Source organism: Eptesicus fuscus, chromosome 14 (genome assembly GCF_027574615.1).
Source record: "Eptesicus fuscus isolate TK198812 chromosome 14, DD_ASM_mEF_20220401, whole genome shotgun sequence".
In the NCBI taxonomy this organism is placed as follows: Eukaryota; Metazoa; Chordata; class Mammalia; order Chiroptera; family Vespertilionidae; genus Eptesicus; species Eptesicus fuscus.
In genome coordinates, this window is record NC_072486.1 from 28514689 (window position 1) to 28540357 (window position 25669).

At 42.6% G+C, this 25669-nt stretch overlaps 1 pseudogene; it reads left to right on the forward strand.

The window, feature by feature from the left end:
- Window positions 1–598: 598 nt before the first annotated feature.
- LOC114234941 (magnesium transporter NIPA2-like) lies at window positions 599–20812 on the forward strand (annotated as a pseudogene).
- Window positions 20813–25669: the final 4857 nt, after the last annotated feature.

Genomic DNA, 25669 nt, shown 5'->3' on the forward strand with positions numbered 1-25669 from the left:
TACACCCAGACATTAACACGTCTTCTCCTTTGTAAAAATAATTATGGATTATCAACTACTTCAGAAGTTCCATTACTGATAGTTCGATACACTGCAGGAGAATCCCATGTAATGAGAGACACGTTGCATGGTTGCTACTTCTGTGATACCTCATTTGCGAATCTGCTAGTCGCCAAAGTGGAAATCAGGACAAACAATTCATCTGGACTTGTGGTGGGGTTTTCACATGGGCATTTCAATCAAACAGCTAAAGACATGGACATTCATGGTTCAATTGGCGAGGCTGACAGAGCCCTCCAGTCTTAGCTAACTGGAATCAGTAGATTCCAGTTAAAAATCTTCCCTCTAGTTCCTGGCAGAAGAGCCTTTCATATGCTCTTTTCTTCCATGCCTTGAATATCACTTTTGCTGTATCACATACGTGTGTTTTGGTTACTTTCTTCTATAGGCATACTTTGTTTTATTGCGCTTCGCTTTATTGCACTTCATAGATGTTGCATTTATCTTATTTATTTATATTTTACAAATTGAAGGCAAGACCCCCCCCCACCAGCTAAAAGATTATGACTCACTTTATTGTGATACTTGCTTTAGCACGATGGTCTGGAACCAAATCAACAATATCTTCGAGGTATGCCTGCATTTAATCAGAGTGGCAATAATAACACTAATGTAATACCTTAATCAATAAAGAAGAAAAAAAGAGTGGCAATATATGTAAGTGGACTAAGTTGGATGAGACTAACTGCCCACACAATCACACCCAAAGAGAAACTCTTTGGGTCCAGAACGCCACTAGAATTTGAAGCTGAAATTCAATAAAAGGACTCTATGAACCGAACTAAGTTCAGACCATCCCCAGAATTTGCACATCAAGGAAGGCAACGCTATACACTCAGCTTCCCAACTTGGCCACAAGCAAAGCTCAAACTTCCACAATCTCTGGGAAAATGAGATGTTACATGTTCTTAGCAGGAGGTGACAATTAAGCCAAGCGGACATTCATGCGAAGCAGGGGAGCGGGGAGTTCATGCTGCTTAGCCACACGCCTCAGGTGCTCCGTGAGAGTGAGGCCCAGGGCCAAATGCTTTCAACCACCCAAGAAGCCGGGGATCCTGAAATCTACAACCCAATGGCATGTTATTCTGTTTATTATTGTGAAGGCTTCCCTGTTCCTTCCAACTATTTCCTTTGGCATGATAAGGATTTTGTGAGGTGCCAGGGGAGATATAATTCATTAGAATCAAGTAATGATTTGTAATATTTAAATTATTCCATTAAACCAGGAAGCAGGTCAGAAACTAACCTTTAAATACAGCCAAGGGAGAAAGTCAGCCCAGCAGCTTAAAAAATATATATCTTTTGCAGGAAACATGGAGCATATAATTAGCTGTAATTTCTGCAACTGTCAGGAAGCTCTAGGCTGATAGGCAGTGTTATCTCCTGATGGCCTGGGAAATCAGATCCCAGGGTTACATTCCTGGATCCCACATGGACCCTCGTGGGTGGCTTTGGAGGATGGGGGAGGGAATGGGCAAAGGAGAGGAATGGGCAGGGTGGGGCTGGGAGTGGGAGAAGTTACAGGGAAGGATCGGGGTGTAGCCTCTTGGATTCTTGTGTAAGGAGACTCTGCATGTTGTGAATTACATTTAAACATATTCTGATTTCCAGTGTGATCACTTCCCTAAGACATTGTCAAGGCTTAATATATTGGGCAAAAGCTGTACTCCTTGGCTCCTGCTGGTAGTTGTGGAGGAAGTTAAATGTGCTACCTAGAGGATCACTTTTATTTTTGGCTGTTTCAACCAGCAGAGATTTTTTTTTCCAGTGGGCAAGTCTCAGTCTGGTAGACGCATTAAAAATTAGTAAAGGTGGAAATGCTTTGAAACATTTGATCTCTTCTCAAAGAAGCTGAGCAGAGGGGAGGGAGTCCCTCAGGAAGCCTTGCTGTGTGGAAGCATATACACCAACAATGAGATTTTCTTCAATACCTCCCATGGCCTTGAATTCTCCCCTCTAGTTAGGCACCAAAGGGACAGAAATCCAGCTCTCCTTTCTGACATCTGATCTAAACTCCCCAAATCTCAGGGGAGGCCAGGGAGGCTCAGATGGGGAGCAAATAGAGCAAAAACAGCAACGTGGCCGTAAATAAGCCTAATTTTTGTCCATTCCAACCAGGGCTGGTTTGGTTTGCTGGGAAATGAGTGCTCTCACTTTTGTTTTTCTGTAGATTGTCAAATCCTGCCTCACTTTGCCCTCTGGACCACATCAACCAGCTCATTAGCCAACAAACAGTTGCACTAACAGAAATGTACCCTGTCCTTAACAAGAGTGACAGTAATTGCCATTTTTTTTTTAAAAAAAAAATGATCTCTCTTAGTTATTTGTCAGGATTCTTCAGTGCCTTAACCTCTTTCCTAATTATTTATAAAAAAAAAAATTGTGCAGTCTAGTGGGGAAAGAAGAGCTATGATTTTAAAGGATTTAATCTGTAAAAATAGTGTCATCTTAGCCTAGCGCCAGAAAAGCCCAAATACCATTTCTTTCTCCTGCTTCCCGGAATGAGTGCTCTTTGATGGCGATCACGTCCACGTGTGTATTATACTGATATCCCCCAGATAACACATCTTGAATTACAAACTCAGGCATCTCCCAGGTACCGAGGAGGAGAGGATAAAGCACGAAGGTGAACAAACACTCATTAGATGAGAAATGGAAAAGCAAGGGGGCATCTTTCCAGCGACCTCCATCGCCAGTATTTATCCGACCACATCCACCGTACAAATAATTGCCTCCGAGCCCTGACTTGGTCAGATAAATCCGCTCACTGCCTCGCAGAAGCAGCCCGAGACCCTTTCTGCGAAGGCTCCCGTCTCTTCCACAGCAGCTGCTCATCTCTAATGGAGCAGGTCGGTGCTGTCCTCCAGCGCAGAGCCGCATTGTCCCAGCTATGAATAAATCATTAACCCTATTTTATTAATAAGGCAAAGATAACAATACTCCCAACCTGGCCCTGCTCTTCCTTCCAGCAGGGCCTCAGAAACAAGTGCCAGGGCGCTCTGCTGTGCGGAGGAAGGCTGTGAGTCTCAAGGATGAGGCTCTCAGGACCTGGGGTGAGAGGCCCCAGCCAGCGGTTGGCAGATGAGACAGACTGGAAGCCTCAGAGGCTTGCAGCTGATGAGAGAGCCTGCTTTGCAGAGAGGCAGTTTCCCTGGGACAGCCGCGGCTTCCGAGGGCATGGGGAGGAGAGCACTGGGCACTGTCTCAGGGGGAGAGGTCGGGGAAGGAGGAGGAGGAGAGAAACAGCTTACCTTGGCCTCATTTTAAAAATAATTTAAAAAAAAACTGTCATTAAAAAAAAATCCTTTCAATAGGAATAATATTTATATATTGCCTTACCCTTTATATGATCTTAAATTGTACCCCGCCCCCCTCCCTTGGCAACAGGTAGAAACAGATTATAAATTTTATTTTAAGAAACATTATTAATGCATAAAGTACCTAACTGTGTCATCAGTTCTGTTATACTATTTGCTGAGTATATTCTCATTGTACTCAGGGTTTTTTTTTGTTTTTTGTAGGCAAATGAGAGAAATAGAACTTAGATGAATTTAAGCATTATATATAGAGAGAAGTTGTTGAGTCTGGTAAGGAATACTTAAAGAGGTGGGACGGACTGCAGGCACGGGCTGAATATGAGTTCAAAGAGCTCATCAGACTGTTCTCTGTTTCTCTACACATTCCATTTTTGGGGAGACTTTTCACATGGGAGACTCCCATTGGGAGGCTGTTGAGGTTTTAGACACGTAGCTGCCCTTTGGACCAGCTGAAGGGAGGACTCTACTGCTTGACATTCCCATGGAAACTCTGATGAGGAAATTCTTGAGCATCTCCCACCTGCTCTTCTCCGAGTCTCCCCACTCAGCCAATGATAACCAGCATCCACCCAGGGATCCACCAGGAACCTGGAGCCTTTCTTGGTTCACCTCTTTCCTTCACCCTCCGCTCCAATCCACCAGCAAGTTCTGTTAGCTCTAACTTCAATATGCATTCCAACCACTTGTCACCACCTCTGTCGCTATCACCCTTGTCAGAGCCACCAGTAGCCTTTGCCTGGACGAGTGAGAGACTTGACAAGGAGTGACTTGTCTCCCTACTAACACTCTTGCTCCTCCCCAGTCATTTTTCCATGCTCACCTCTAGTGATCATTTTCAAATGGTCATAAGTGGGACTGTGTCCTTATCTGATTAAAATCTTTCAAATTTCTTTTCTCACTGTTCACAAGGCTAGAATTCTACAATCAAGGTGTTGGCAGGGTTAGTTCTTCTGGCAACTGAGGGAGAGTCTGTTTCATATCTCTCCCCTAGCTTCTGGAGATGCCAGCAATCCTTAGTGTTCCTTGGCTTGTAGCTGCATTTCTCCGATCTCTGCCTCCTTCATCCCATGGTGTGTCTGTGTCCAGGTCTCCCTGTTATAAGGAGACCAGTCATTGTACCACCCTAAGCCAGTATGACATCAACTTGATTACATCTACAAAGACTCTATTTCCAAATAAGGTCACCATCACAGGTAAGAGGGTTTAAGACCTGAATATATCTTCTAGGGACACACAATTCAACTCAGTACACTATAGTTTCTGGCCTTCCCAAAACTCACAAGTATTCCATGGGCAAAATACATTCACTTTCTTTCTAAATCCTTAACCCTATTCCAGCATCAACTGAATCTAAAATTTCATCCAAATATAGTGGGCTCAGAAAGTTCCAATCTTATCTTCTTAATCATATAAATCAGGTATAGATGAGACGTGATTCATACTGGAGAAAAATTCCTCTCCATCTGTGCACCTGTGAAACTTAGAAAACAAATTATCTTTCCAAAATGCAATGGTAAGACAAGCAGATGAGAGGCATTTCCATTCTAAAAGGAGAAATTGTGGAGAGAAAAAAGGGGTTACAGACTCCATACAAGCCTGAGACCCTGCTTGGAAAACTCCATTAGGTTTCAAGGGCCTAGAGCAGTGATGGCGAACCTATGACACGCGTGTCAGCACTGACACGCATAGCCATTTCTGATGACACGCGGCCGCATGCCGAGGATGAAACATTTGCTGCTCCTGAGGATGAAACATTTGCGACTAGAGTCTTGGAGTTAGTTTTTTCCTCAAAGTGACACACTACCCGAGTTATGCTCAGTTTTTTGGCGAAGTTTTACACACCAAGCTCAAAAGGTTGCCCATCACTGGCCTAGAATAATCCTCTGTGTTTCCATGCTCTGTCTGCCAGGCCAGCTGGCAAAGGGAACCCAACCCTCAGGAGATGGTAGGAGGGCCTGGCTCCCTTGGAGATGAGACTGTAGGGAAGGTAGCATGTATTGAAAGGAGAAAATGGAAAATATCTGAAAAGAACCAACTCCTTTTTATATGTTTCTGAGGATGAAACCTGAGGAAGGTCCCTTGGACTGGCTTTATTTAGCCACGTCTGCAGCTGCAAACACTCTGGCATCCCCAAAGTTGCCCTTGAGGCTAGGGCAAAGGGAGGGAGGGGCAAGTCGTTAAGCTGGTAAATTGTTTATGCTTAAGATTAGGGGACAGTCAGGGCTGACTTCATGGCTATGCAATCTGCAGGGGCCCCACACTTAGAAGGGCTCTTCTGTCACCATCTTGAAATTCTTAATATTTGAACAAGGAGCTCCACATTTTAATTTTACACTGTGTCCCCCAAATTATGTAGCTGGTCCTGAGTGCAATCACTACCCTACACTTACTTATGACAAGTTGGTATAGATATAAAAAAACCTGGAATGGGTACCAAATTATTGACATGGTTATTTTTGTGGTGTCAGATTAAGTTCACTTTGAGTTTCATCTTTGTTTTCTAATTTTCTATAAAGAACATGCATTACTGATGTAGGGGAAAATACTTTTTAAAACTTTGTAAATTATCAATTAAATAAATTTAATTGGGGCACATGCCTGGGTTGTGGGCTTGATCCCCAGTAGGGGACGTGCAGGAGGCAGCCGATGGATGATTCTCTATCATCATTGATGTTTCTATCTCTCTTCCTCTCCTTTCCTCTCTGAAATCAATTTTATATGTATAAAGAATGCCCCCCTTGGAGGAAGCAGATGGATGGAGGGTCATGAAAGGTGATGTCTGAATATCCTCAAGCTATCTCCACCGAGTCTTCCCTGAAGAAAGAAAAGAGAAAGATACCTCCAATACTCACAACTCATTCCGTTAGGAAGACCTAACTACTGGTTTCTGTTTCTGTCCCTGCCAGCGTGCTACAAAGGAAAACCATACAGCTCTGCCAATGGGCCATGCTACACGTTTATGAGTCCAACATCAGCTGGGCCCAGTGCTTTTCAGCATTCTGTGTACCTTTATTTGGAACCATTTCCCATTTTCCACAGCATATGCCAAACTTAACTCTGCCCTTCTCAACCCTGAGTAAACAATCACTTTTCTAACTGCCTCAGGAAACGAAGGGCATTCAGTAAGAACTTGCACAGCTTCTCCTTAAAGCTTTTCTTTATTTTAAAATGTCTCCTTCGCTTCTGACTTCTACCCCTTAACTTCCAAATGAATAAGGTCCTGATGTGGACCTTACTCATATGATAGCGTAATGACATCCTCACCTGGAGTACACTTGCAGGATGAGAAAACCAAGGTTGTCCTCATTCTATTCTTTGTTATGCAATATACCTTTCATGATTAAAAAATAAAAAATCCCTATTCATACATGGTATAATTTTTAGACTTTGTGGGTATCTATGCTTATATGCTAGTTAACATGCTTTAATCTGTTTATGAATTAGCTCTTTTTGTCTGCCTAAGCTCAGAGTTTACCTTCTCCATCTTTTTGCCATTGGTATTACCTAGGCCAGTGGTCCGCAAACTCATTAGTCAACAGAGCGGCAAACCGCGGCTCGAGCCTCAGTTTGCCAACCACTGCCCTAGGCTAGCCAGTTTCCAAAGATGGTCCCCAGTGAGCCGCACCTCCCAGAATTTGTGGATTTGTGTAGTTCAGGCTTTTGAGTCTGGGCTGGCCCTGTGACTCACTTTACTCAATAGAACATAATGAGAGTGACACTGTACACATAGGCAGTCCACGTATTGAATAAAGAAATTCCAAGTGGATGGAATGGTAAGATGTATCTTTGCTAACACAGTTTGAATTTCTTTGGGGAAGTTCCTTCTCAACCTTTTAAGGCCTAGCCCTGGGCTGCCATTCAAACATTTCCCAAATGATCTTATAATTTTGGCAGTTGTATTTTGTCTGACATTTTTGAAGACCTCATTTATATTTAAACTACTTCAACATGGATATAATAGTTATGGTCTAAAACACAGAATGTCTTTTAAAATTAATGTGTTTTGATTGCTGTGAGTGCCCTGCCTGATACTAGGGTAATTCATAAATGATATGATGAGACCATTCTTCCAGGGTTTGGGGCTGTAAGTCTATTATTTCTAGCAATATTTTGCAGGCTTTTGAAAGTGGTAGTCTGCAATGCAGGCCAGGGGGAAATGCCAATTTGAAGGATTGAAAGAAAAGTATAACAAACCACTATATTTGTTAGCATTTTGAGGTACCGAAATATTTGTGACATTTCAAACACCATCCATTTCCCCAGGCCTGTGTGTTCCAAAATGGTAACATTACAAGTCAGAATTCGTAGGCCTGCAGGAATATTTCCAAAGACTGTCTTCTGAGTCCCCAGGGAGGGTCTCATGTCCACCCTATGGGTGCTCCCTCTTCTCTGCTGTCTTTCCCCAGGTATCTGGCGGTACTGCATAGCCTCCCAGAACAGATGTTTGCCCCTCAACCGAGGCACCAGAACCCTCCACATGCCAAACTGTTCAGTGTTCTGTTCCATTTCACATCCTGTTAGGTAAACGGAGCTATGCTACTTGGACAAAACTTCTGTAAAGTTTTCCTAAAACAAATCTTTCAGATTTGCTCACTGCTCTATGGCTTAGCACAGGGCTCACATATAAACCCACTGGGCTCAGAGAAGACTCGCCTTATGGACACTAAATGACAGATACTGTTCTATGCTCAGGACTACTCCCTATCCCATAACCCCCAAGTTTTAGTATCAGATCACACTCTTCGAGTTTTCTCTCCCCTTCAGAAGAGGCTTTCCCTCTTCTGGTAGAATCTTCTAGCAGGCCTGCTCCAGCAGCTCAGAAATACCCAGCCAGTCTAAATTGCAATCATGCACCAAATTAGGTTCAAAGTGGGTCTCCCAACACAAAAACATAGTTATAGTTGCATGAGACTCCGGATACCTGAAGTGTAGGAATGGTTCACTAGATATTATCCTAACTCACTCACTCACTTGTTGGACAACACAGGTAAGTCAGTGAACCTCTCCCAGCCTCAGTTCCTAGATGATTCCAGTGATATCAACCCATAATTCTGCCCGATGACTAAGTAGACATAGTTTTTCTTCTCTACATGCTGAGAACACCCATCTGAGAGAGAAATGTAGACGGGTGAAGTCCTAACAGACTCTCTCCTCACTAAACATAACACATGGTGTGATGATGCAGGGGGAACAGGTGGACAGGCTAGTCCTCAGAAGACAGGCATGGAAACTTTGAAGCAACAAGACACAAGTGCAGGGCAGAAAGCCTTAATTTTCTTTTGTAAAACAAGATGCAAGAAAAAAGGTGAGAAAGAGACATTACATTGAGACAAAGATAACTTCTCCTGAACTTCCTAGTGGGCTAAGATAGGACATTCTTTTTAGGATTAAGGTGGAGAAGAACTATTTCCTTGGATGGCATGAACTAACGGTATCTTCTCAAGACTGAAGATAAGCCCAGCTTGTCTCCCAAAGGCTAGAAGGGCTCCATATGATAAAAATAACAACTAACAAATGGAGCACTTAATACATGCCAGACACTGAGCTAAGCATTTATATGTATTAAAACATTGAATCATGACATCAACCCCATGACATATTACTATTGTCGTGCCATTTTAGTGATAAGAAAACTGAGGCATAAATAGGTTAAGCAAGTTACCCAAGATCCACAGCTAATAAATTGCAGAAATAGGATTGGAATTTAGCCAATCAGGGCAAGAGCACTTAAGTCACTTGGCACCAAGGTTTCTCAAGTTTCGCACTAGTGACACTTGTGGCTGGAAAAGTCTTTGTTGTAGAGAATTGACCTGTGCATTGTAGGATATTTAGCAGCATCCATTACCTCTACCCACTAGATGCCAGTAGCATCCTCCCCAGCTGAGACAATAAAAAATGTTTCTAGGAATTTTCAAAATCCCCCCTTGTTGAGAACCATCATTTGGTACTGAAAGTCCCCACAGTTTGACTCTATCACAGCTCTGACTGAAGTTCCTGTCCCTAGATCCCTTGAGATTATAAAGTAGTTTGATGCAGACATTAAACATATTAATATAGTTATAACTAGAGGCCCGGTGCATGAAATTCGTGCACTGGGGGGGGGGTGGTCCCTCAGCCCAGCCTGCCCCCTCTCACAGTCCGGGTGCCCTCAGGGGATGTCCTACTGACAGCTTAGGCCTGCTCAGCTGTAGTCTGGCCTCCCTCTTTGGAAGGCAACTGGGCTGATCAGGGGAAGGCACCACCCCCATCACCCCGCTGCTGCTGCCACTGCTGGCTGCCACAGCCGCCAAGGTGTTTTCATCAACATGAACTCCAGTTCCTTCACCACGAAAAAATGACAACTTTCTTTAGGCATTTTCAAGATGTGTCTTTCATAGGATATGACATTTCTTTTTTTTTTTTTATCCTTACCTGAGGATATTTTTCTATTGATTTTTAGAAAGCGTGGAAGAGAGAGGGAAAGACAGAGAGAAACATCAGTGTGAGAGGGACACTTCAACTGGTTGCCTCCTGCATGAGCCCTGACCTAGGTAGGCCCTGGCAAGGGAGGAACCTGCAACCTAGGTACATGCCCTTGATCAGAATTGAACCTGGGCCCTGCAGTCCTCAGGCCAAGGCATTATCCACTGAACCAAACCAGCTAGGGCAGGATATGACATTTCTTAGCCCTCCAGCAGCGGACCTTCATTTTTTTCCTCCAGGAGTGAGGTGGAAAAACCCTAGATCATCTTCTTTGATTCTTATTACCCAAGTTACCAAGAACACTGCGAGTGGCGTATGGGGAGCTTACCCAATGAGTGGTCAGAAAATGTGTTTCCTTTGCAGCTCATGCGCAGAGGTGGGACTGCTGGCAAGTCGCAGCTGGCAGCACCTCCCCCCGCACCCTTGTCTCCGGGCCTGCTCAAGCCTCTGCCAGGGCTTGGGCAGAGCCCCCCAGCTCTGCTCAAGCCTCCGCCATGGCTTGGGCAGGGCCCCCCTGGCTCCGCTCCAGGCCTTAAAGCAAGCATTCCACCTGGCTGCTCACACTGCCTGGTCTCAGCAGCCGCCCCCCCTGGGACTGGGGGACTCTGGCGGGTCTGAGAGGACTGGGCACTGCCATCTTGTGGCTATGGATGCCGCCATCTTTATGATGGAGTGACAGTTAATTTGCATTATCCTTTTATTAGATAGGATGCTTAGGAAAGCTCCATGCACATAGCAGCACTAATAATGTAAGCACTGGGTATTATTATTGCTGTTTTTGCTGTTGTCCTCATGACAGGAAAGACAGCAGAGCAGAGTGGAAGGGAAGCTGCCGTAGGTAACCAGAAATTTGGGGAATGATTCTCCCCACTCTTGGATAATCAACACCAGGGCTGCAATGTGGAAGGTCCAGCCATCGGCTATAGCCAGCAGTAGGAGCTTAGTAAAAACAGTCAAAACATGAGTCTTGTCCAGGCAGAAAAGTAAATCATCAGGAAAAATTTCATTTCTTTCCGTGCGTTTTCATTAAAACGCTATTCTGAGTATGTGACAAGTTTCCTATTCTTGAAATGAATGCTTTTTATTGGAGTCTTGAGTAATCAGGCCCCTGGGCTTATTGAGGAACATAGCTCGTGTCAATCGGACAATGGCTTGAGGAAGGGAAAAGGTAGGTCTGCACAGGAGCAAGAAAAGGAGACCCGGTTGCTGTGTGAAGGAGCAAAACAGTAAAGGGAGGCATGATATGCAAGAGCTGACTCTATTGCTCCTAATGTGTCTACAAGTAGGCATCCATCTTCACCTGGTAACTGAAGCGCAAGCCATACTTCAGGCACTGGAAGTACTAGTAGGCACCTGACTCATTCCAGGAACAGCCGCAGAGGGCTTTCAAGAGCCACAGAGGCTCTGAGACGCTAAGGCACCCCTGCACAGCTTGTGAGCTGCTTGGTGAAATCCACCCTCAGCCTTCACCACGAAAGCTAAGACAGGCATCAGCTTCTTGAAAGCAAGAAGTGTTAAAAATTCAGGGGACACGAGACACAGAGCACGTGAAAAGATTTTGCCATTTTCCTGGAAAGCACTGTGTCCACTTGGTAATGTTTACAGGCACAGAACAGCCGCAGGGAAAGCTACTCACCCAGTGAAACGGCCACCTTTCTATATGCCCATGTAACATCCCTGGGTCTCTGTTTCTTTATCTGAAACCACAGCCGTGTGGTACCTGGTTTTACCTTTTTCACATACGATATTTAATTTGGTTCTCATAACACCCTGAGAGGTGGGTGTTATTGTCCTTACTGTAGAGGTAAAATTGAGGCACTGAGAGGTTAAGGTACTGATTTCAAGTCCCCAAAACTGTCCCAGGTACACCCGGCTCTCCTTTCCTTCCGCATGTGACAACAAGACAGAATGAGAGGCGGGAAAATTATTCCTCTGGGCTGCAGTTCAAAAAGGACCAAAATTGTGTGCAGGGTTATTTTAGAACAGGACACAAGTTCTCAATTTTGGGGGGGTGGGAGGGTGAGAATTATTTAAAGCCATTCAGCCTATCTTGAGGCACATTTTAGGGGGGTTTGCAAACATTTAAAAAATTTGCTTTTACATGCAAAGCCAAGATTAAACTATTTTCAGAGCACAGTGTTGGTTCTCTGAGTTATGGAGGGGTCTATGCGTAGTCTATGGGCTCCATAAATATTAATGAAGGCCCAGATAACAGATGATAACAGCTGTGGTTCTGGGCTAGTTCTCATGCCTTGTATTTGCACCCAGCGGGGTTGGCTATGATTTCATGTTTAAAGAACTGAGCTTCATGATACAACATATAAGGCTCAGTGATGTATGTCTTCCTGCTACTGAACAATGAACTCTGTGCAAACTCACAGCTAAACACACACACACACACACACACACACACACACACACACACTGAAATCAGTAAATACCAAACTTGTTGAATTTATACAACTGTTTTTTATTTTGTTTTTTTTGTGTCTGAGTTTTGTTTTTTGCTGCTGGGACTCCATTTTTTTTTTTTTTTGCCTTAATCTGATTATTTTGTTGATGTCTAAAAGCCTAGATATGGTGCTACTGGAAAAAGCGGCTACTGTCCCTAATTTTCCCCACCCTATCCCGAAGTATCCGTGCTTTCTGTCACAATGACTCCTTCACCTCTCCTTCCATCCACACCTGACACTCTTAGTTCACCTGTCTTCTGTTTATTCACAAGGCTATGGACGTGTTTCTTTAGCAATGAGCCTCTATGTCACATGTTCTTCATGGCCTACATCTTCACGCAGACACAGGTCTGAATATATGCGCTGCCTGCCGCTAGTCAAGCGGGGGAGGGGGAGAATACCATTTTCAGACTGAATGGGAAGGAGCCACCGCAGGCCTCTGTCTTGCATTCACATTACACTGTCCATAGGAATCGTCTAGTTTTGTAATTTAAACTTCAAAGCAAATCCAACACTTATGCCTGCCTACAAACTACCCAAAAGTCACCAAGCCCACACAGCATAATCAGTTTGAAGTCACAAAATTATACTACAAATCACGAAGACACTCGAAAAAAAATGACCATTCACTGTTTTACTTTTTAACAGAAAATTATAACCAAGTACCAGAAGCTGTAAAAGGACAGTTAATTTGACAAATTAATCATCTGACTATAGCATGCCTTTTCCTTCTAGAAGCATCTTACATGATATTTAGATATTTTTTCTCTGTACCTTGAAAAGGCAAAAAGTAAATGTCTAAACATCCTTTTATTTTTCTAAAAATGATATATCCATGATAAGTATCATTAATGACTTTCTAGAAGACAATATGAAAACACATCTATATTTCAAACATGCATAATCTTCAAATCAATGAGTCTACTTCTTGAAATTTACCCTTAAGACATTATAAAAGTGTGCACAGATGTATCCAAAAGTGCTTTATAATAATGCAGAAAGAAGCCATTTGAGAGAATGATGTAAAACATAGTTATGGGCATGGAATTTGGGCATGATATGTTTCTAAATGAAAAATAATAGGTTTTTGAAAGAACATATGTATGTCTGTTTATGTTTGTGTGTGTACATACATAGAAAAAATACCTAGAAAGATATTTATCAAAGTATTCAATGGATTATCACTGGGTGATAAGATTAAAGATTATTTTTGCTTACTTCTTTATACCCCTTTTTATTGAATAACTGCTTTGCAAGAGAATGAAAGTAAAAGTATTTAAACTTTTGGGGAAACACATAACAAATATTAATATCAACTTGAAATATGTTAAAATCAACCATTAGAATCTATACCACAGAATCTCAGGGGCCAGTGTAGTGATTGCAAAGCCCCTCTGTGCTTCCCCACGCCCACTGACTTGGTGAGGGTTAGGGAAAATCATGACTATAGGAAAGACCTGGAGCCCTAGCCAGTTTTGCTCAGTGGATAGAGCATCAGCCTGCAGATTGAAGGGTCCTGGATTCGATTCCGGTCAAGGGCACATCCCTAGGTTGCAGGCTCGATCCCTGGCCCTGGTCAGGGCACATGCAGGAGGCAACCAATTGATGTGTCTCTCTCACATCCATGTTTCTCTCTCTGTGTCTCTCCCCGTCCCTTCCACTCTCTCTAAAATCAATGGAAATATCCTCAAATGGGGATTAACAACAACAAAAAAAAAAAGGAAAGAAAGAAAGAAAAGACGTGGAGCTTTTCCAATGCTGTCATTCCACACACAGCCTTATCTCATTAGTAATTTAATATTTGCCACCTCCCCCCACCTTCCCAGTACTCATGGGCAGGCTGCTGGTGACTGGCTGATGGTGTCTCTGTTGCCAGAAAGATGAGCTGAGATGTCAGGGTAGTGGAGGTGAACGTGAAGAGGGGCAATGAACTCCAGGAAAGCGTGCCCACGAATCACACGCTGCACATCCGGAAATGCGTTTACTCATTAGGACAGAACCAGGGGAAACATTCAATGTAGCCATTTAGCATTCCATTGCAAAAAATGAAACAGGCACAGAAACTAAATCCAACTTCACTTTTTTCCTCTCTTTCTTTCTTGTTTTTCTTCTCTCTCTCTCTCTCTCTCTCTCTCTCTCTCTCTCTCTCTCTCTCTCCCTCTCTCTGGCAAATTTTGAACATCCCTTATAACCTGCCATATGGGCCATGCCACGCCTGGAGAGAGATGCTAAGTCTTCCTGAGTGGCATGTGGTCATACTGATATTTAAAACCTCCCTTTCCCCCTGCATTCTGGTCCCAGAAATGGAGTCCACTTTGCTCATCTTGGCCCAGACGTGACCGGCATCCAGTTCCTGACCCCCAGCACTTCTGCAGGCATCTCCAACCTGATTGCTGCCTCATTTCTAACCTGTCTTGAGCTCAGAAACGCCACCAGGCATGTGATGGGCCAGTTAAAGCTGCGGGTCAAGCAGAGACAGAGCGTGTAGATTCTATTAAAAGGACACACGACTATCCATACAAGAGGAAATGTTGTCATCCTGGTCAGGCCTGGATCCAGTCGGTGCTGGAGAAGATGAAAGGACCCTGGCTACAACGAGGAATCACCGCATACTAATATAACCTAGTCAGATACATTGCAATTTCTTGCCATTTCTTTTTTCTTGTATGAAGGTTGCCATTATTTCACACACATTTGGCATCGATAAAAGTAATTGTTCCGTTACTACCTGTCTCATAGAGATGAAGGAACAAGCATTTTATAACTGGGTTTCGACCACTTTGAAGTTACTTCCTCAAATCTCTCTCCACCCCTACTCTACCCTCTTTTCATGACATTTTTTTCTTTAAATATAAAGATTAAGTTTTTGCCCTAGCCAGTTTGGCTCAGTGGATAGAGCATCGGCCCTGGGTTCAATTCCGGTCCAGGGCATGTACCTTGGTTGCAGGCTCTTCCCTGGCCCAGGCCCCGAGCTCTGCTCGAAGCTCGTGCAGGAGGCAACTAATCGATGTTTCTCTCACATCGATGTTTCTCTCTGTCTTTCCCTCTCTCTTCCACTCTCCCTAAAAATCAATGAAAAAATACTTTTCAGTGAGGATTAACAGCAACAGCAAAATATTACGTATTTCTCTATGACACACAAACATACCAAGTCTGGACGAATAGCCAAGGGGCTGAGGCCACTGCTCCACTTTTGAGTGCTGCAAATGGAATTAGGAGCTCATACTATGATTCTTTCAAAGCAATTTGGAGGCGAGCCATGGCCAGATTAATGAGATGTAGGTGGAGCAATGACCCACTCGAAGTGCTCAAAACCAGACACTGGCCCCAAGTCTCTGGAATGTCGCCGCTCACTGCTCCTAAGTCCACCCACTCGCCTTCCCACCTGGAGCAAGTCAGCCGGGCAGGGAGAGAACATGGCTCGCTGTGCCACTGCTTATTGTTGCTGTGGTTTATGTGTTTTTAACAACACGCTACAAATGAGGTTATGTTATTAAATGTTCATTTCCCTCGATGTTACTGTTAGGACACTCAGTGGCAAAAGGGAAACCGTCGGATATGCAGTCACTACACACGCTGTTGGATTTTACACTGTCTCTCTGCTTCTGGAAGAAAATGTCTATGACTTTCCCCTTGCAGGTCTGATACAATGTGTTTGAGAAATAAAGAGGGAATAGAACAAACAGTGTTTACCGTCCAACTGATTGACTAACAGAGCAATAATAGAGGCTGGCAATGACATCCGCAGATATAAACCTGCAGTGCTGAGCCACACAGAAATGAGTGAGATTAGTTCCATTTCAGTTACAGTAACAATAGGAACCAGGCCCATGGGTCTCTACCTTAGTGGTAGCAGGGGACAGATTGCAAAGCAGGTCTACATTCAATGATCAGACGAGGGAAGCCCTCCTCCCGAAAATCAAAATGGAATAATTGCCAGAGGCAGCTTGCCCTGAGTTCTAAGACTTAGGAGGCGATTTTTTTTTTTTTTTTGCAAAGGGAACCGTGGGGAAGAAAAATGAAAATAAACTGCTCCAGTTCTAGGCATTCTTTGAGCCTGGGCACTGGCTCTCCTTACACAATCCTCAGAAGAGTGGATGGTTCAAAAAGAAAACAAAATTGAGCATGATACAGAGCCATATTTTCACCCTGAATAAAATAATTCAGGTCTCCCAAACAGGTGTCTAGGGTGTAATAAAGGCTTGAGAATCTACCTTATAATATTTGAGATTACTTCCTCTCTACAGTTGAATCAAAACACGAAGAACCCAAGTTGTAATAGATTTTTTTTAAATTAACACTACACTGAAAATAGAAATCAATATTGGAAACTTAAAAAAAAAAAATAGTGGCTCAGTTGTTGAGCGTTGACCTTTGAACCAGGAGGTCAGGTTTCAATTCCTGGTCAGGGCACGTACCCCCATTGCAGGCTCCACCCCCAGTATGGGGAGTGCAGAAAGCAGCAGATTAGTGATTCTCATCATTGATGTTTCTCTCTCTCTCTCCCTATCCCTTCCTCTCTGAAATCAATAAAAATATTTTTAAATAAATAAATAAATAAAAATTTTTAAAAGTGTACTTAGCTTTTATGCCGGCCTGAAAACAAGCAACCCTGAAGAGGTCTGTTCAGTTGGATTTGATTTGACAATTTGACATCTACCTTTTCCTACTTCTGTCATGTTAATCCCACCCGTCCTTTCCACTCCCACTCATGAGTCCTATATAATTTCTTTCCTCCTTTACCCCCAAATGCAGAAGTGAAGTGTGAAAAGCAGTGTAAGTGCACTTAACTCACTGGGAAAGGAAACTATCTGGCCATGTTTATATTCTATGATATTAAAGTAATTCATCTGAGTTGGTGCTAATGACAGTAAATCTCTCGTGCTGACAAGCTGTGGTCAATTATCCTTTCTGCAGCCTTTTAAAGCCCAAGCACTAGGAAGTGCGTCAGTGCTGGAAACTGCGGCTTGCTAATTCAAACGCAACAGCCAACCAGCTTGAGAAGCTCTTTGAATGGTACCCCACCGTGCTCCTCACCCCCAAACAGCTCCCCTAGGGGCCTGCCCATGCTGGGACACTTCCGCTGGGATTTACATGAACTACACGAATGGAGGAAATGGTTTAAATAAAGCGGTGTGTTATTTATCCCTATAATGAGTAGTTTAACGGCGACAATTAGGAAGGAAATTCTACAAGCCTGAACTCCAGTTACTTATTACTGCCACTGAAAGTCAATTAAAGTATCTAAGTAATTACAGGGATTGGGATCGTCTGTCATCTTGCAAATCACAGGAGAGGGAAGAGGCACTTGGTCTGTTTTGAAAGCGCGTGATCTAGTCTTCCTCATGTTTGGTTAATTTTTGGACAAGGGAGCATGTGCGTGGGCTTGCCCCACACATCTGAAGATCTGTTGATCTGGAAGTTCAACAGAAATGTTCGCTGGGTTTCCATCCAACCTCAGAGGCTGTGCAAGGAGCAAGAGTCAAGGAGCAAGGAGGTGAAGAAGGGCCCATTCTGCCAGATCAGTCAACCACACTCTCTTCAACTCAAGAGCAAAGGTGCCTTATTCCTCCTCGTGCTCCTACTATGCCAAGTCCTGTTCCCTTACCCACTTCAAGGCCAGCCTGCTCTCTACCATCCTCCAGTACCTCCCGCAGTCATCTTAGTCAGCTCACTGTCTCACAAATACTCTCATCATGATGTAAACCACTTCTGTGCTTTTTTCAGCCTGTTACTTAAGACGCATTTTTCCCCTCTCTCTGTCTAGCCAAATCCTCTGACCCTGCAAGGCTCAGCCAGAGTCCTGGCTCCTCCTTCATGTGGCATCCAATACCAGACCTCTCCTTCTATGAATGGCCTATGGAGTTCCATGTTTATGGCTCAGTGGTTCTCAGATTGTGAACACTAGCAGGGGCTACATCTCACATCTCCACTTCTTGCTCCACATCTGGGATATATTTACACCCCCAAGTGGCACCTCCTGAGCTTTGCTTTCTGTGGTTGCTGTAGTTTAGTCTCAGGTTTGGTTAAATGTCTTAATCAGGTATAGCTGGCATTCCTTCATTTGTCCACCCCATCATTCATTCCACAGCATGTTGAACGGCTACTTAGAGCAGGACGTCAGAACTACGACTTCTAAGTTTGAATCCGGTGCTTCCTCTCCCACCACATTGCCTGAATGGGAAACTACATTTGCTCACACTGCCCTGCACAAATGGGGGAGTCTCTCAATGCTCATCATTCCTTCCTTGGCTAATACTTGCAGGGAAATGGTCATAAAAATACTTACGAAAGAAAAAAAAATAGCTCTCTCTCCCCTGTGGTTCCACGTGGCTCTCCTCAGAGCACTCTCAGTCCAAACCAGAGGACAAAGAGAGGAAAATATTTTCAAATGATCTCCAAATGACCTCAGTTTTACATAAAGTTCAAGTTTGGTTCAAGGGATGGGCAGAACTTGGGTCAGCCAGCTATGTTAGGGTCAGCCAGACGTTGGGGTCAGCCAGCCCTGTTTGGGTTGAATTAAGAACACTTGCTGTTCTTCACATCCCAAGACAGATATTGGAATTTTAACTTTCCTCCTTGGGGCCTCTTTATGTTTTAAAAGTTCATTTCACCTTCAAGTGAGACTTCCCTGAGGATCTATTTTCTCATTCTCCCTTTTCATGGCATGTCCTTTGGTAGCTCCTATTCCACACCTGTGGTGTTTAGACTTCATATTTCCACTCGCATTTGCCACCAATATGTTGTTTGTGTAAAAATGAACATACTGATGTGTTCAAGGAAACTGATCAGGAGGAAACATGAAGTCTGACTGATGGGAAAATCCACAAATGTTTTCGTTAATATTTCTCACTGTTTTGTGCAGGAAATAGTGCCCACATGAATGCATTGAACATAGGATGTTCATGTTCTAAGACATCAAACATAAAGGCAAGACTGACAATTTCAGCAACATTAGGTCAGGTCAAAGGATGCCTAAACCTTTCAGTGGCTCAAGCTCTCTTACAATAGTTAGTACATTGCTCTGGAACCATTGTATCTGTGTTGTAACACCCACACCACCAACAAGTATGGGTGAATTTTGCAATGGTTCTTTGCTGTCTCCTGGGTTGGGATTTTCTGGCCTAAGCATACTAAAATCAGTATGGGCCCACTGCATTATACACACACATATACAAATTCAGAACACCTTTAAAGTAATCAGTTTTCCAGGCTACATGCTTGACAAGAACCCTTATCCTTTTTAATTGAGCTTCACAGTCAATGATACATTCATTTCAACCATAAAATACATATTTACTGACATCCACTATTACATGGCCTAGGACTAGGTGCCACTAGAGCATAATCTCATCCTCTATTGGCAGCATAGATGTCCAGGGATCATCCTGGGGAGGTATAGCTTGGCACTTCCCTGTGGAGGGGACCCAGCTGCAGCCCAGGCCATGCCTACTTCCCACTGGACATAAATGAAGATGGGGACATGAGGGGACTGTAGTAGCCCCTGAAGCCTGTATGGGGATGTGAAATTCTGAGATTTGAAGACTGAATCATACTCTCTCCAATACCAAGTTTCTCTTCTGTTAACTGGGTGATTCACAGGAGCTTTTTCAGAAGCAAATGCTATAGCCAGAAGCATGGATTATATGACTTTTATGTTGGTCTGCAATTGTTTATGAGCTCCAGTATTTTTATTGGGGGGAATTACCTTTTGAAATAAAACCAATAAAAACAAGGTTTCCTATTCTGACACCAGAACAGGATCCACGAGAGCAGGTCAAAGTGGTCATGCAATTCTTAAAGAACCGTTATGGTGGACCGATTGCTCTCAATGGGTGCTGGCAAGGTTGCCAGCTTTGCAGCTTATGCATTTGGACTGGTCATCCTAGGCCTCCATTAGGAGCGCTCATTGTCCTTGTTAACATTTACAGTTACGGTCATTCATGCTCCCAAACAAGAGGACACAGAGACATGAAGTAAAATGTCTTGCGAGGTGATCCACATTTTGTGATTGCTGCAATACTTGTGGTCATTGTAGTCCTGATATTAATCTCTTTGTTGGGACCTCACCATGAAAACAAACATTCTTGTTACATAACCATCTGCTCTGTAAGTGGAGTGCTTTTAGTTGGCTATGTTAAAGGCCCGGGCATTACTTTAAAGAACTTTCTGCTGCAAAGCCTCAGCTGAGACATCCTTTGGCTTGGATTCCGCTGCTAATCCTCATAGCCTGTGTAAGCACACATTAATTAGCTAAACAGGGCCCTGGACATGTTGAACTCATATATGGAAACTCCAATGGATTATACATTCTTTATAGTGTCAGTTTTAATTTGCTCATCTCATCTTCTTAAGGAGGGGCAAGATATGCCTTTTGATGACATCATTGATACTCTGATTGGCTTCCTTAAAATCATGTGGGGATGATGATTGCATGCCTTCAAAGATATCCGATTAGTCTGGCAAGACAGCCTCTGTCATTTTGATAAGTTGAAAAAACAATGGATGTATTCTCTCTAACATTTTTAATATCGCTAATATTCTTAACATCAATGAGTTAAGTTTCACCCGAGAAATTGAACAGCTAACTGGTGAAGTTTCAAAGAAACAGAGGTCTGACAGGTTTTTGAGAAACAAATTCAATTAAAACATTCTGTAATTCTGCTACAAAATGAGTTTGAATTGCAAAATGTGTCTAAAAATGACATGTCCTCTTAAATGATTTTTATCTGGAGACAATCTATTTAAGATTTCACTAATTTGAATCAAGAAAAATTAATTTTCTCATATTTAAATTATAGACATTAACTAAAAAGACTTTAGTATGTGGCTGCTTTCTATTTTTAGTAACATTGTATTATTGCATATGTATTTTAAGTCTTGATTCCTCCATGAAGAACTAATGCATTAATGCTAATTTTTACATGTAAAAATTAAATGCCCAATTTCTTTATTGTCGAAAATAAAAAGATATGTCTCTGCACAGTGATGTTGGTCAAGCAATCTACTAGCCAAATAAGAGTAGAATTTTTTTCAAAATATTGTTGCAAACTTTTGTTTGTTTGGGAAAATTAAATTGGGGTGATTTTTGAAAATACTCTGAAATGATGTGGAACCAGGTCTGGTAGGTTGAGTGGGTTACCAAACTTGGTAATAATGTTTTGGGTGGTTTGTAACTATAATGAAGAGAACAATTGTCCTTTTGACTCAGAGATGAATCTACCAAAGAGAACTTTTGAAAATGTTTGGAGAAGGGGCAGTACCAGTGAAGACACAATACACATGGCCTCGTGCCCGACTGCCTTGCGGTGCTCCCATTTGAAGTTAAAGATTATGAGATGTTTACTTATATCAGTTCAAGAACAGGATGGGAGAGCTATGAGAAGTTGTATTTTTTAAGAAAATAACTACCCCCCCCCTCTTTTTTGCAAATAATACCAGAGTGAAATTATTCTAAGATCACATCTTAGAGAATCTTAAGTGCTTTTTATTGTCTAGGTTTAAAAAGAAAAAAATCCTACACACCCAACATTCCTCCCTATGCCTAAGAGATTAATTTCTCACCACGTTGGGTGATATCAGCGAAGTCATTCTGGGGTTAATAAAAAATTTTAATGCAAGGGATATATGATATGGGAACACTGTATATACATGTCACAATTAACTACGAAGTGTTTTCTTTATGCATAAATAACATAAGTAACTGAGCTGTCCATTAAAAACGTAGGAAAAAAATAGCCTGGAAACTTGGCAAGTCTGACTTACAAAGAGTTGATGTTAGTTACTTCATTATTAGCACATTTATCTGTTAAGGAAATCAGAAGGCATTCTGTCTGAATGTATCTATTTTTATGTTTATTGGTGGTAAAAATGGACCTAAATGGGCTTCCATTTTTCATCTCAAAAGTTTGTTGTAGAAACTAAATAAAATAATAGATGTATAGTGCCTGGTAAGCCATTCCTATATCCCCCCCCCAAAAAAAATTCCTTTTAAAACTATGAAATATTAACTGTGTATTAGAAAATGACTTATCACTTAGTATAAGCTCTAAGTAAATAAAAATATGAGCAAAGAATTCATAGTCTCTTGAAATTTGGGGCTAAAAAGGTTTTCAGAGCTTATGTCATCCACCTCTCTTTTCAAGATGAAGTGAAACCCAGGGCACTTACTTGAGTCACCCAACATCATTCACCAAGAGTGGCAGAGATGGGCTAGAACCTAACCTGAACCCCCACCCTAACTCTTGCTAATCATTACTTAATTGAAGGGTGGGCTACAAACAACTTTTCCAACGTCAAAATCACCATGTCCATTGAAAAAGAACTGTTTTAAAAGAGACATATAGCAATTTTCTCACAAAATTCTTACGAATGACATCTTATAGCCTAAAAGTATTAGCACACAATCTTTCTTGCCACCAAAATTAAATTATTTTTTCTTATGAGTGGCTATTAAAATATTTGGAAATAAATGTTAGGAGTAGATTTATAACATTATTGAGTATTTTTTAAATAAAAAGAAGAAAATATTTCTATGTTGGGCTATGTCAAACATAAAATTTCAGACCAGCAGAAGAAGATATCACAAATAAGAATTATTTTAAAATGAGACAATGTAGAAAAAAAATGATAGGCTACATAACAAGCAGTGGATTGATATGTAACTTAACATATAACAGGCTGTTACAAATCACCAGCAGAAAATAAGCGAGGTGTGTACATGCATGTCTCAGTTAAGAAAACACACATAACCAAGAAGCAGAAGGAAAGAGTCTCAACCCCTCATATTTAAAGAACCACATTTTAAAACAATGAGATATACAGTGACCTCAGAGATTACTGAAGATTAAAAAGAGTAAAAATATCCCTCACTTTGGATACAGTGTGGGAAAAGGGACCCTTTCATATATGCTGTTGCTGTGAGCGTGGTATTGACATAACTTTCCTGGAGGGCAATTTGACAATGTCGATGACATTTCTATGAAAAATGCTATGAAATTGTTGACCCAGAAATGCCATTGTCATGAAATTTTCTTATAAAAATACTCAAGTGCCTAAAGGTATTTTTTCCAAAGACGTACATTGCAGGCTGAGTTATAATACCCAAAACTGGGAAACCAACAAAATGTCTACTCATCGATGAATAGTCTAAAAATAGAGGAACAATGTGTTCCTATGATACACTCTGCTGTTTAAAAAAAAAAAAAAAAATGAGGTTGCTCTAAATGCACTACCTGGAAAAGTGCCAATGGCACATTAAGCGAAAAAGCAAGTTATGAAGCAATATGTGTGGAATGATCCTATTTCGTAGAAGCGGGGGAGGGGTCAAGAGGTGTTTGAATATGCATGGAAGAAATTCTTACTCAGAACCCTGAGTTCCAAGTGACAGAACGGAGCAGAAACTAGCACAAGCTGAAAGGGATGGGATGGTTTGGCTCACGTCACTGGGAACCCACAGGTGGAGTTGGCCCAAGAGGTAGCTCGATCAGGGGCTCAGGCAGTGTCCTCAAAGTGTCGCCCCACTGACGGCCTCCCTCCGTGTTTTGTCCTCATTTTTCATTCCAGAGAGCCACCTCCTTCATGTAGCTAAAAAAAATAGAGCCTCTGGTAAGCTAAGTTCACATCTTCCTAGTGAAATGACCTGCAAGAACAAGACATAGCATTCCCTGCTAGCCTGGCAGGAGCCCCAGGTTCCAAGCCCATTAGGGATCCAGCCCTTCCATGAAGCAGTGGCTGGGGCCGGGGGCCAGGGCTCATTCTCAAAGGCAGGCCAGGCTCCTGATTCCATCGCTGGGAGTGGAGCAGGCACAGAGTGGGGGCTGGTGGTTCCCCAGAGGAAGGGATTCTGGTAAACCACCTGTCTTCCACACCCTGGCCATCTTTAATAACAACTTTAGGGAGTGGGCTACTATTGTAATGGAAAAATGCAAAGGTTGGAACTGCAGAAAATGGGATAAAAACCAACCAACCAACCAACAAAAACAAACAAATAAAAACAGCAAACCGGAGTCCTACCTCACCTCTGATCTTATTTTATAAGGTATTTTATTTTTAAAGATTTTTTAATTGATTTTTAGAGAGAGAGGAAGGGAGAGGGAGAAAGAGAGAGAAACATCCATGTGAGAGTGGAACATCAATTGGCTGCCTCCTACATGCCCCTTACTGGGGATGGACCCTGAAACCTGGGCATCTGCCCTGACCAGGAATTGAACTGGCAACCCTTCAGTGCACAGGATGCGCAACCAGCTGAGCCACACCGGCCAGGACATTTTACAAGGTATTTTAAAAGATAAAGTCTTGACAATGGCATTCCTGGGTCTTGGGGCTTAGACAATGTCTTCAGAGGGTGCAGCTTTCAAGATGGAAAAGAACAAAACACACACACACACACACACACACACACACACACACACACACACACACTTTTTCATTATTTGGCCAAATTGTGGCCAATGTCTTTCTTGGTAACAAACTGGTTAATTTCTTCTGGAAAGATACTGAGAGAGGAATTTTTATTGAAGAAGCTGATTCAATCTGTGTGTGTGTGTGTGTGTGTGTGTGTGTGTGTGTGCAGAAACTCTTAGATTTGGTGAGATAAGTGGAGGGAGTGCACAGGCCTGGGTTTAGTGCTGAGATGGCTCTGTGTGAGCTTGTCCTGGAGCCCCGCTCCGGGCAGGAGGACTGGAGGGCAGGGCCAGCTCCTGGCTCTGCTGCAGCCCCCAGGGCTTCTGGTAGCTTCTGAACAGGCTATGAACATCCCCAGGATAGATCTTTCCCTCCAGAGAGCAGTTAGTATACTCTCTGTCACACTTGCGGCTGACTACCTCCCCTCCATCCCCCCTCCTCCCCCCCCATATAGGCATGTCAAAGAGGAATAGGAATGCAAGACCTAACAGTCAAACTCATTAGTTTGGACTCCACAAATCCAGCATTTGAGATCATCAGGTAGGAACGGTAATGAAGTTCCTGTGTTTTTTACCGCTCAATAAAAGATTTATTTTGCAAATTACAGGGTAAATAAGATTGCAGTGGAATGGGGAAAGCTGCTTTTCAAGAACCCTTCACTATTTCAGAAGCATCAATCAGCAGGGAGTCAGCTGATAAACCAATGACTAATTATAAATCACTGCTGTCTACTTAATTAGGTTTTTTAAAAATTCTCTTCTACTGGACACATTGTAGCCTGGTTTCTAGTTATTTTATATTGCCTCAAAAGTAATTAAACAAGGAATAATTCAGAATATTTTACTAGCCCTGGTCTGGCAGTTAGAGTGTCATCCCAATATGCCAAGGTTTTGAGTTTGATCTCCAGTCGGGACACATACAAGAATCAACCAATGAGCACATAAGTAAGTGGAACAACAAATTGATGCTTTT